At 41.0% G+C, this 10411-nt stretch overlaps 1 long non-coding RNA gene across 2 annotated transcripts; it reads right to left on the bottom strand.

Annotated features, from left to right (window-relative positions):
• Positions 1-253: 253 nt before the first annotated feature.
• LOC114059505 lies at positions 254-3492 on the bottom strand. Of its 2 annotated transcripts, none has more exons than XR_003571677.1 (3): positions 3426-3492; positions 2121-2300; positions 254-612 (listed from the first exon to the last, which is right to left on the bottom strand). It is a non-coding gene; the product is annotated as an uncharacterized LOC114059505 (long non-coding RNA). The 2 variants fall into 2 exon arrangements; XR_003571678.1 differs by having other exon boundaries at positions 3474-3492.
• Positions 3493-10411: the final 6919 nt, after the last annotated feature.

Raw genomic sequence — 10411 nt, 5'->3', positions numbered from 1 at the left:
AAAGGAATACGAGGAAGAGAAAAGAATTTGAACCAGCTGAAGCAGTTCATCTCCAGACAAAACCAGCATGAGTGAAGGTAGTATTTATGTGTGTAAGGGTAGAGGGGACAGAGCTTGCGTTTGCAACCGGTTAGGGAAGGCAGTAAGCTCTGCCCTTTTCTTTCCAGAAAGTAGAAGGATAGACTGTTTCACATTAAAAACAAACAAACAAACAAAAAAACACCAAAACAAACAACCAAAACAAACAAAAAACCCAAACAAACAACAACAATAACAACAAAACAAACCAAAAAAACAGGAGAATTCCCACACTGGACTGTTGTTACTCCACCTGTGCAAATACTTTTGCATCCACTGGCAACTAATCTGGAAGGCCCATCTGCTTACAACCAACACATCAGCACCCACTGATACCACCTCACATGCTGTTAGAGTAACATGCTGTTAGAGTCCCCTCATTTTACCAGATTGTAGAAAGGGAAGAGGAGGAAGAAATCCAACAGATTTACTCTAATCCTTGAATGCAGCTTTGAATCTGCTTTGTGTGGTCTCAGAACCACCCTCTTGTCTATATAAACAATGCCCCATGCTGAACAGGAGATTCTGTACAGTCTGTGGAGAAGATAAAGGACAGAAGAAACGGTAGTGAGAAACAGTTTGTAATTTAGGAAAGCAAAATATAATAGTGGCAGAGTTTGCATTTTATGACAAAAAAAATCCCACCAGTTTTCTTGACTTGTTTTACAAGAACTTGCTGAAGTTTAAGAGGCAGAGAGTAATTTTAGACTCTGACACATTTAGCTGACTAACAGAGCAAAAAAACTTGGGAAATACCTTTCACATTCAAAGGTACAAAATAATACATCTTGTGGTTTGTATCAGCCTGATTTTCTACATGCCTAGGATTTAAACATAAACCTCTGCCAAACATAAGGAGTTTTTAAGGGTGTTAAATTGCCTAGCCCTTTTTACAGAGTGCAAAGTGATTTGAAATCATTGGGGAACGTTAATAATTTGTGGAGAGAGTTCCAGGTTGGAAGACTGCAGTTTGCAGCACTAAGACATATAAATCACTTCAGCTGTGGTGGAATGTGATGATTTGAAGCCATTGGGTTTGGAAATGGAAAAAAGTCATGATCTTGAAAGATTCAAACTGCTTTGAATATGTTAAGTCCAAACCTACAGCTCTGATTGAAACATATTCAACAAACATCAAAGTACAAGCTGTAAGATCAAATACCTTCTGCTGGAAAACTTCCAATAAAACTTACCCTTTGTAGCTCCGCATATATTTAGAAACACTGGGCCTAATCATACAGCAGTTTGCACTTGATGTAATCACCTGCTGTTGTGCAAACTGAGCACAAACACCTTTTCTGATCTAGTAATAATTGTACATCATTTTGCCATCACTGTGGAAAGGCGCAATGAACAAACGCTCTGTTCTGCAAGGAGAAAGAAGCTGGAGATACAATTTTCTTGCTTCCATGAGATTGCCTTGCTATAATAAGCAGAAAAAAAAGATAGAAAGATGAAGGACACTCGCAAAATTGTGGAAGTTACATAAAATGGAAGTGAAAAAAGAGTGGAAGAACAGCAGTATCATTCCTACAGGCAACATCAGCCAGAGAGTAGGAAAGTACTATCATCCTCTAGCCTTGCTCACAGGCATTCTTGAGGAACAGAGGGAAAACACAGTTTTCATTCAGTTTATATATTATTTATGAAAGACTTCCACTATCTGAGACCTAGTACTGTGCTAATAGGAAATGTTAAGAAAGGAAATCTGTAAAAAAATGATTTAGGAACAAACACCTGTCAATTGGTGATGCTCAGTAAGATGTAATTAGTGACATGGGATCAAACAGGATGTTTAAACATTACATTTGCTTCGAAAAGCCATTGTGTATCCATAGAAAAAAGTATAAACCACATTTCTAAGTTTACCAAATTTCTAAGCACACCAAAATCATTCTTCTGCAGAAGTTTCCCTGCCTTTTGCCATGACTTAGATCAGCACTAAGAATGATATGAGAGACCAAACCAAACTTCTAGGTGCAGATTGTAAGGACTTGCATATTTAACTTAATTAGTCTTTGCTGTTGCAAAAGAGATCTGACCTTTTCTAGAGGAGCTCAGTGCTACTTCTGCCTCATAGCAAGCCCATGCAAGTCTGGAAGGGGTAGTGATGACAAGTGTGCTGCCTGCCCTCCGTGGAGTTCTATTCAAGCTTTGATGACAAATAGCATTTTTCAGGTGGATGCAGTCCTTCTGCCATCTGCGTTTGCCCCACCAATATCCTTCCAGAATAACACAGCATGACCCCTTTGTGAAGGGGGAGGACAGAGTATGCTACCAAGAACAACTCCTACAGGGATCCAGAGTGAGACCCTGCTTATTCATCTTCCTCATGGAAGACTTGTATGTAAAAATGCTCAGCAACATGGAGATAATGCTTATCAATAAGTATATATGTTCATCATATAGCACTTATATAATATGTTCTAGACTGAGGTTAAACATTCTAGAATTATAAATGACACCTTCCATGGCACCTTAATTTGGATCCTAGTGTATATACAATGGAAGATAACCTTTAATTAAATGTTATTACTTTTTTTTTCCTCACAGGGATTTTGTCATATAGTGAGAACAGCGATAAGAAAAAGAAGCAAGATTGGGAATTAATGAGGCTCCTTGCTTCATTTGCTTCACCATGTAGGAAATGATACTTCTGCAAAAAGGAAAGGCAGGAGACTACAGGAGAGACTACATGTCTTTTGGAATAAAGCAAGTGAACATTACAAAACTCAGTCATGTCCCTGCCACCGCTACACACTTCCTCCCTGACTGTAACCACAGCTCCCTCAGTCTGCTTCATGGACAGTGAATTGGCAGTTCAAGGCAGAAAACAAAATGCGTGGGTCGGTATAACATGGGCCAACATTAGAGTGTCTGGCAGCTCTGGAAATCAGAAGAGACCAAGATTTTGTAAGAAGAGGAAGGCACAGAAACAGATCATGACATCCAGTAGGATTAAGCACCTGTTAATATCCTAAGTCTATGTGATATAGTTCCTACATAATAGAAAACCTGAGCAGTCTTAGGCCTGTGCTGTGCCACACACATGGTTAACCTAGTCAGGACCAGGTTAGTGGTGCACAACTGCACAAATTCAAAGGTACAATACTTACACTGGAGAGTTTCCACCAAAAAGCCCTGGTGCTACCTGGAAAGCCACAGGGATGGGCTCTATGATCTGATGCCTTTATGACAGCCTTTTCTGGTGTTTATGGGCTAAGAATTCAAAAGGCTATTTTGTCTACCCATTATGCAAAGATAGAGATGTTTCACAGTATAACAAGTAGCATTATGCTTCTTGGGCATACGCTAGAGACACAAAGTAAAACAAAAAATATAGATACTTGTAAAATGGACCGCTGGTGTTACAGAAACACAAACTCACACTTTACCTTCTCCAACCAGCTCAGAGATATCACCCTGCTGGATAGTCACCCCAAAAGGCACATCTCAGAGGCAGAAGGCGGAGGCCTCATGCCCACCTCTCACCCTGTGGGCCTCCAAGTGAGGAGGAGCTTCATGGCTGTACCCACAGCAGAGAGACAACAGTGTCCCCAGAGCACAGTCCCTTCTCACAGTCATGGGCAGGACCGGGCTGAGCACCCAGCAGAACCTCAGGTTTACTCAGGAGTTTCATTCTGGGTTTGTCCCCCAGGATTGCTGCCTTCCAGCCACCAGGAGACCAGGTCACTCAGCAGCCTTCACACCTGTACGACCCCAGTGAACCTTTAAACCTGAAACACATTTCATGGCAGGTATATTCTTTCAAACAGTAATGCTAATGGGTTAAGATGGTAATATAAACCTCTCTCATGAGACAAATGTGTCTACAGTATGACTGTATGTCCAAGCTGTGGCCTTGATATCATCTGGTCCCTAACTACTATGATTATGAAGCCACAGGATCATGAGGTTATGCCTGAATGGCCTGATGTGTCCTGTCTGTGCTGAGGATGGAAACATGTGTAAGTAGTGAGTGCAGTGATAAGACTCATGATTTTCACACTGGTTGTCCTCTTGCTTCTATAGCCACAGCCTAATACATGGCTTGATCTTATATGAGCCATCCCACTGACTTACAGATGTTTGTTAAAAAATAAAGATTCTATGAAATACAAAAGCATTCTTAGAAGTCTGGTGTAAAAAAACTGATTTCTTCTGTGGCTTCACCTTAACCATTCAATACTCTCAGATTTCAGATTTAATGAAAACATTGTCCTTGTACTGCAGACAGCAGCTTGGAAGTATGACCCATTCATAGCCAGAAAATAAGGAAGGCAAAGAAAAAGCACCTCAAGCCTTCTTTAAAAAAGAACTTTCCCAAATCTAACTTTTGCATCAGCCTCTTGATATTTTTGCAGCCTGACTCATAAAATGCTGAGTGTGTGTGGGAGAAGTAAAGTGGGAGTGAAGGGATGGCACTGCCATTTTAGAAATTATTATAAATAGATGAAGTGCCAACTGTCTGCATACCCTCAAGACATCACTAGCTGGCCAAGATCATTGCCATCATCTGTAACTAATAATGCAAAGATGATTATTTTCATTTTTTACATTTACAGGGGAGTAAATGAGATTTACATGAGACTTAATAGCAGCACATGCAGCTTGCAAGGTATGGCTCCAGTCAGGAGTTTTCTAGACAGTTTCAGTGATGTTTCTTTTTTTGTTTAAAATGGAGGTTATCTACATAGCAATTTAAAATATGTGCTTGCATGATCACTAGCAGTCTGGATTGCCATAAAGCAAAAATCTGCAGTATCATTTAGTTTGCACTGTTTATACCGTTTACTCCCTCTTGCTTCTGCTGACGTGAACTAGTTTTGTTTCCTTCTCTGCAGAAGTGTTTCACCCCTGGCTGTCACCTACCACAACATCCTGCTGGTGCACAGGCTGCAGACTGCACAGAGGAAGGTCTGACTTCTACATCCAAGTGCAAACCCTGCTGTCTTTGGCTGCTTTAAAAATGTAAGGGAAGCACGTTGCATACAGGTCTAATCTTAGTAATGGCAGTGGGGCTGAAGTGTTGCCATTTTTTAACCCTTCATTTTCTGGGCCACACATTGTTACACTTTTTAGACAAGATTTGTTCAGTAATGTTAACAAAACTGTCAAGACCTTTACTAGGGTGTACATCTATGAATGGGGTCCCAAGCATAATTGGGAGCTATTTTTCTTACTATGCAAGGTGTTTGAGAGGAAATCAACCTGATGTGTGCTACAAACTTATGGATGCCTTCCAACTAGGAATATTCTATGATTCTATAAACTGCCAGAAGTGTTTATAGAGAAGAAAACAATTCTGAGAAGTCCCACTATGACACTTCCCCACTATCAGGACAGCTGACTGTGCTTGCTTGAATGTAACACAATGCAAATGTCAGCACACAGAGCAGCATTGTATTCCACAACACAAAGACACAGGTTAGGGAATCCCACTCTTGTCTCTGAGCAAACCATTCAGCCTTGGTGTTGCTTGACAACAGAAGCCCAAACCAGCTTCCCAAGGAGTCTGAGGCACAGTTTTTTATGCAGTGATTTCACCTGCTGACGTTCTTTTGCACACCATGTGCCATGCAGAGGCCTGGCAGGAACCTGTGCCCACTTGCTGCTGATGCTCCCACACTCTTCAAGCCAGAACCATTCGCCAAGATCATGAAAAGTCTCTTAGTGGGTGCTTAAGGAGAAAATCAGACATTTTTGCATAAAGCTGAGGACTACTCAGTGTCCCTGCTTCCCAGCACAAGATCCTGGTGGATACATTCTACAATGCTTCAGACGTGTGTGCTGATCCCCTGTGGACAGATGTCTGAGACAGGCACTTTGGTGTTCAGCTCAGAGAAGGTGGCAGTGCCTCTGGGTGTATGAAGCCTCACCTGATTTTAGGGTCCCAGCAAAGTTTTCCAGTCAAACCTTAGGTTTGACTCTGGATATATCAGAGTACCTTGCAAATGTCACATACTTGAATTCAAGTATTCCAATGCTACTGAAAGTACCTGCAATGCAATTATTTCCATGTTTGTATCTTGACTTCTGTGTGAACTGCCACATAGTCCTGAAGTCCTGATGAATGATGGTGTCTTCAACTGCTGTTGACTATCTTTTTTTTTTCCCTAAGAAAACTGAAAGCAGATTTCCAAGAAAATCATACTGTGCTCCAAAATACAAGTTTATAAAGGAAGCTCTTCAGAACGTTAGCTGTAGAGACAGAGCAAGGCCTCTTCACTCATAGACCTGGCAGTAATACATCTTCTATTACCAAAGCTTAACAAAAGACCTGATTCTGCAAGATACAGATATTAATTACTCTAACATGATATTCCTTGGCACTTAGCAGACTTAGCAAAGACCAGAAAATGCAGGTCACTATATTCCCATTCAAACATAATTGTCATTTTAGTGTTTCCCCAATCAGAAAAAAATAGGTTTTAAGTACCTGTTATACTAATACACATGCACAGTATGCATACACAGTTACATGGTACACACAATTGTCCTCTCTGGAGAACAGCTTTAAGCATGGCAAGGTGGCAGCAACACTCTTAGTGTCACTCAGCTTACAATGGTTGTGCAGGAATAAGCTCCAAATAGGAGCAAGGTGATGGACATAATGCTGCTGTATTTGTGAAAATGCTGTACTGGGAAATGCTCAGGTATAACTCTAAGCATTTCTCTGAAAGGACATTTCATTGGGTTTGATTTGACAAGACTCTGGAGGGTGTAGGTCACACTACTCCCTCTCTAGGTTACCAGACTGCTATTTAACCTCTCTGAGTCTCCCAGGTGGTCTGGCAGAGATAAGCATAATCTGCAATGACATCTAGGCTCCACCACAAGATAATGCTGCTTCTGGTGCGTTATTCAAAATACCTGTCAGCAGACTAACTTCAGCGGCTTAAATATGCATCTACAGTGCATTTCTGGCTAAAGCTGTATGCAGAATGGCAGAACTAAACTGAACTGCCACCCTCAGTAAAACTTTATTGGAATAATTTCACATTAGAGCAGTTTATGTAACTAGAACCTAAAAACGCTGCTTTCTAGAAACACTGTCAAGCACTTATCCTCAATTAACCCATTCAATTTATTTTTAAAACAGAAGTACCTGGAAATTTTGACCATAGAAATTCCTGGAAATCAGTGGACTGGAGCAGTTCTTCAACCTGCTCTTGATTTTTTTGGAGAATGATATTTCAGATCAAAATGGTAAAGATATCTTTCCTTAGGAGATCTAAATTGATGTGGGTGCTGGCTCTTTGAGCAAAGGTAGATCATTGTTTCTTAGCATCACCTGTAACATCAACAGTCTTGACTGGGATCCTGCCTGCATGTATTGGAGAGCACTAATCAGTACTTTTGAACTTGTCTTTTTCTCTGGTACATAATAAATGCACTGAAGGGGACAGTTTGGGTCTTTTCCATAAGCGTAACAGACCATTTACAAAGTAAAAAATTAACTGGTCTGTAGGAAAGCAGAACACACACCCCCCCGCACCTGCCCCCTGGCCCCCAGTATTCTGGCATGTATTATCCCTTCTTGGGTTTCAAAACAAAGTATGTCACACTGACTTTGGTCCTTAAAGGTATCCAGGCCTAAATATGCCTCTGGGCCACCAAACTCCTATTCCTCAATCTATTCAGATCACCTGCTCCAAACAACAGTCAGAGAACTGAAATACCTTTTTTTGGTGTTGGAGCTCATTTTCCTTCAAGTTGCTCTGTTCATATTTAGTTCTACTTCTTGTGGCTGACTTTAGAATGAATCACTTTCTTACACATCAGCAAAAGAGATCCATAACAGACCAAACGTCCCATACTTTCTCAAGAAGGATATGAACAAGAACATGAATTTTGCAAAATTACTGACTTTGCCAGCTTCCAAAAAAACACACTGGGCTTTTTTTAAGTCCTTGAAAGCATGATTCCCATAACACAGTTATCAGATAGAGGATTTTCAAGTAATGCTGAACATCAATTATGCTGCGGAGTGTCGAACAAACATTTAGGAATGGTTTTTATATTAGGTGGAGGTGATGCAAAGATAACATTAAGGGTTAATGTTTTAATATGGAGCCCTAAGGCCAGTCCTTGGTTCATGTTGTGTCATCTTAGCAAAGGTTCTGCAACTGTTTTAATATACTTAGCATTTTGTGCTGCTGGAGTTGAGGAGAATTTCAGCCTGTTCCTAAAATATCCAACTAACCTTAAATAAAACCACTAATATTACTGGTAATATAATAAGTTTTCTGCATGTTAGAGTTCCCTGCTCCTCTTACCCTTGTTCTTTCCTTCAAGTGTTTTTTTGTGGCAAAAATAATCAGCTTTACAGAAATATGAATGGTAAAAGTGACATTGCTGTCACCAAGAGAAATCCCTTGAAGCAGAAAGAACATCTCCAGCAAATCTTTGGACCAGACACGAGAAACAAGCAAAACACAACACGCATTTTCAAAATTCATTCCAACAGGAGAGACGCACGTAAAAGATAGCGTTGCATACATTTCAATCCTTGCTTTGCTCATGCTCCCAGCAAAAGAACTATGCTCACAAAAGAAATAGCTGCAAAGTTTAAGATGTCACCACCTTTCACAAGTGCTTATGAAGACCTGCACCTCAGCAACTTCACAGCTCAGTCAAAACTGCTTTGAAGAGCATGTTTATCTTCAGTCACTGGATTTTGCATGGAAACAGCTCAGGTAAGTGCACACACTCCATCAGTTACTCTTAACAGTCCCAGCTGAAGACATGCACTGATAACATCTAAAATTGTACCAGCCAGATTTGCCCAGAGCTCATCTACCCTCTTTTCAAGGTTCTACCATGCTCTTAGATCTTATAGAGTCTGAACTTAATTGAGCTACACCTTTGCTAATTTCCCAGCATTATCACATGCAGGTAACAGCTCCACTAACAGCTCTTATGCTGTTATAAAAGATCTCTGATTCCTCCTACTTCCTCACAGTCAGGAGAATTACTTTCTATTTTGGAATCACTGATGCTCCTGGCTGACCTACAAACTTCCTTCAGACCCACAGTTGGCAAGGTCATGAACCCATCACAGGGAAATGCTGATTGTACTACTGTTTACAGAAAGAGGTAATGCTTTCCCCATAGTCAACCTTTCTATTATTGTGTCAAGTGCTCCAGGAACTGCATCTTATGTCCAGGCCTTTTGCTCTGGTAATTATTTCCTTAACAGATGTATGATCCCATGCATGTGAAGAAATGTTAGCATATGATTTTCTCAGGAAAAAAAAAAAAAAGAAAATAAATCAACAGCTGTTGTATATTAACCTGAAGTAAAGAACCCTACACAGTTCTGGGGCCAGAAGATACATTAAACTTTGTACTGAGGACAAATTCTTGGATATAAATCCTCGGTAATTTTGTTCTTCTTCTGCTTTCAGAAGCAGAGGCAAAATGAATCTAAACTGCCCCAGGCAGTACACAAGTCACATTCTTCTCTGATTGTTACAGGTTTGTTTTAATGCAAAGTTTCTCTGTCGCTTTCTACGTGGTGCTCCCAGAAGCCCTGAGCACTTTTGTTAGTACTGTTAAGATAAATCTTAAATGAGATACATAAAGGTCTCTTCGTAGGCCCATCACAACTCCAGCTCACCACTGAGCCTTACATTTACTGGTTCGGTTGTTTTGTTTTCACTAAATTTTCAAGGCTGAGCCTCCTTCAGCATTTTAAGAACTGTCACAAGCATGCACAGAGAACTACATCCTGGTTGGGGCAGGTTTGGTGCCCTCTGTACCAAAATTGGCATCTCAGACAATCACAAAAAAATCAGTGAGCATATTCAGGCTACCCTGTGAACCCAGACAATGACTCAGGCTTTCGACAAAACAGAAGCAGAAGACTGTGATTATCTGGTTATGCAGAGCTGTCTGGTCTCACCCCTCCAGCTGAAGGCCTGTGTGTCTGTCCCCTTTCTTTCCACCTTTGGAATGCAGGGGTGCAGGCACTTGCCAGCTCAGGTCTGAAAGCAGAATTGCTGCACCAGAGTGACAGAGCACTGGAGCCAGTAAGCTGTGCTGAGCTCCTGGCTCTGCTTCTCCACTCCAGCTGGCTTAGACCCAGACAGCTCAAGTTTCTCTGCGTATCACTTCCCTGCTCTCCGGATTCCAAGGCCAGCACAGGCAAAGGCAGCCCAGATCTGTTTGCATACAGGATCTAAGTTGTCTTCCTGTTGTGTAAAGCAGAGCAAACAAGGATGGCAGCTGGATTGACACAGCTTTGTAGAGATTCCATAACCATGCACGCTTTTCCTGTATCTGGAAAAAAGGAGGCACTTTTCAAGCATTTTGCACTTGTATAACGCTG

The sequence above is a fragment of the Empidonax traillii genome, unplaced genomic scaffold, assembly GCF_003031625.1.
Source record: "Empidonax traillii isolate 1590-97213 ecotype Southwest subspecies unplaced genomic scaffold, ASM303162v1 scaffold229:size1690559, whole genome shotgun sequence".
Taxonomy (NCBI): domain Eukaryota; kingdom Metazoa; phylum Chordata; class Aves; order Passeriformes; family Tyrannidae; genus Empidonax; species Empidonax traillii.
The sequence above is the reverse complement of the archived record's forward strand: the minus strand, read 5'-3'. Positions and strand labels throughout refer to the sequence as shown.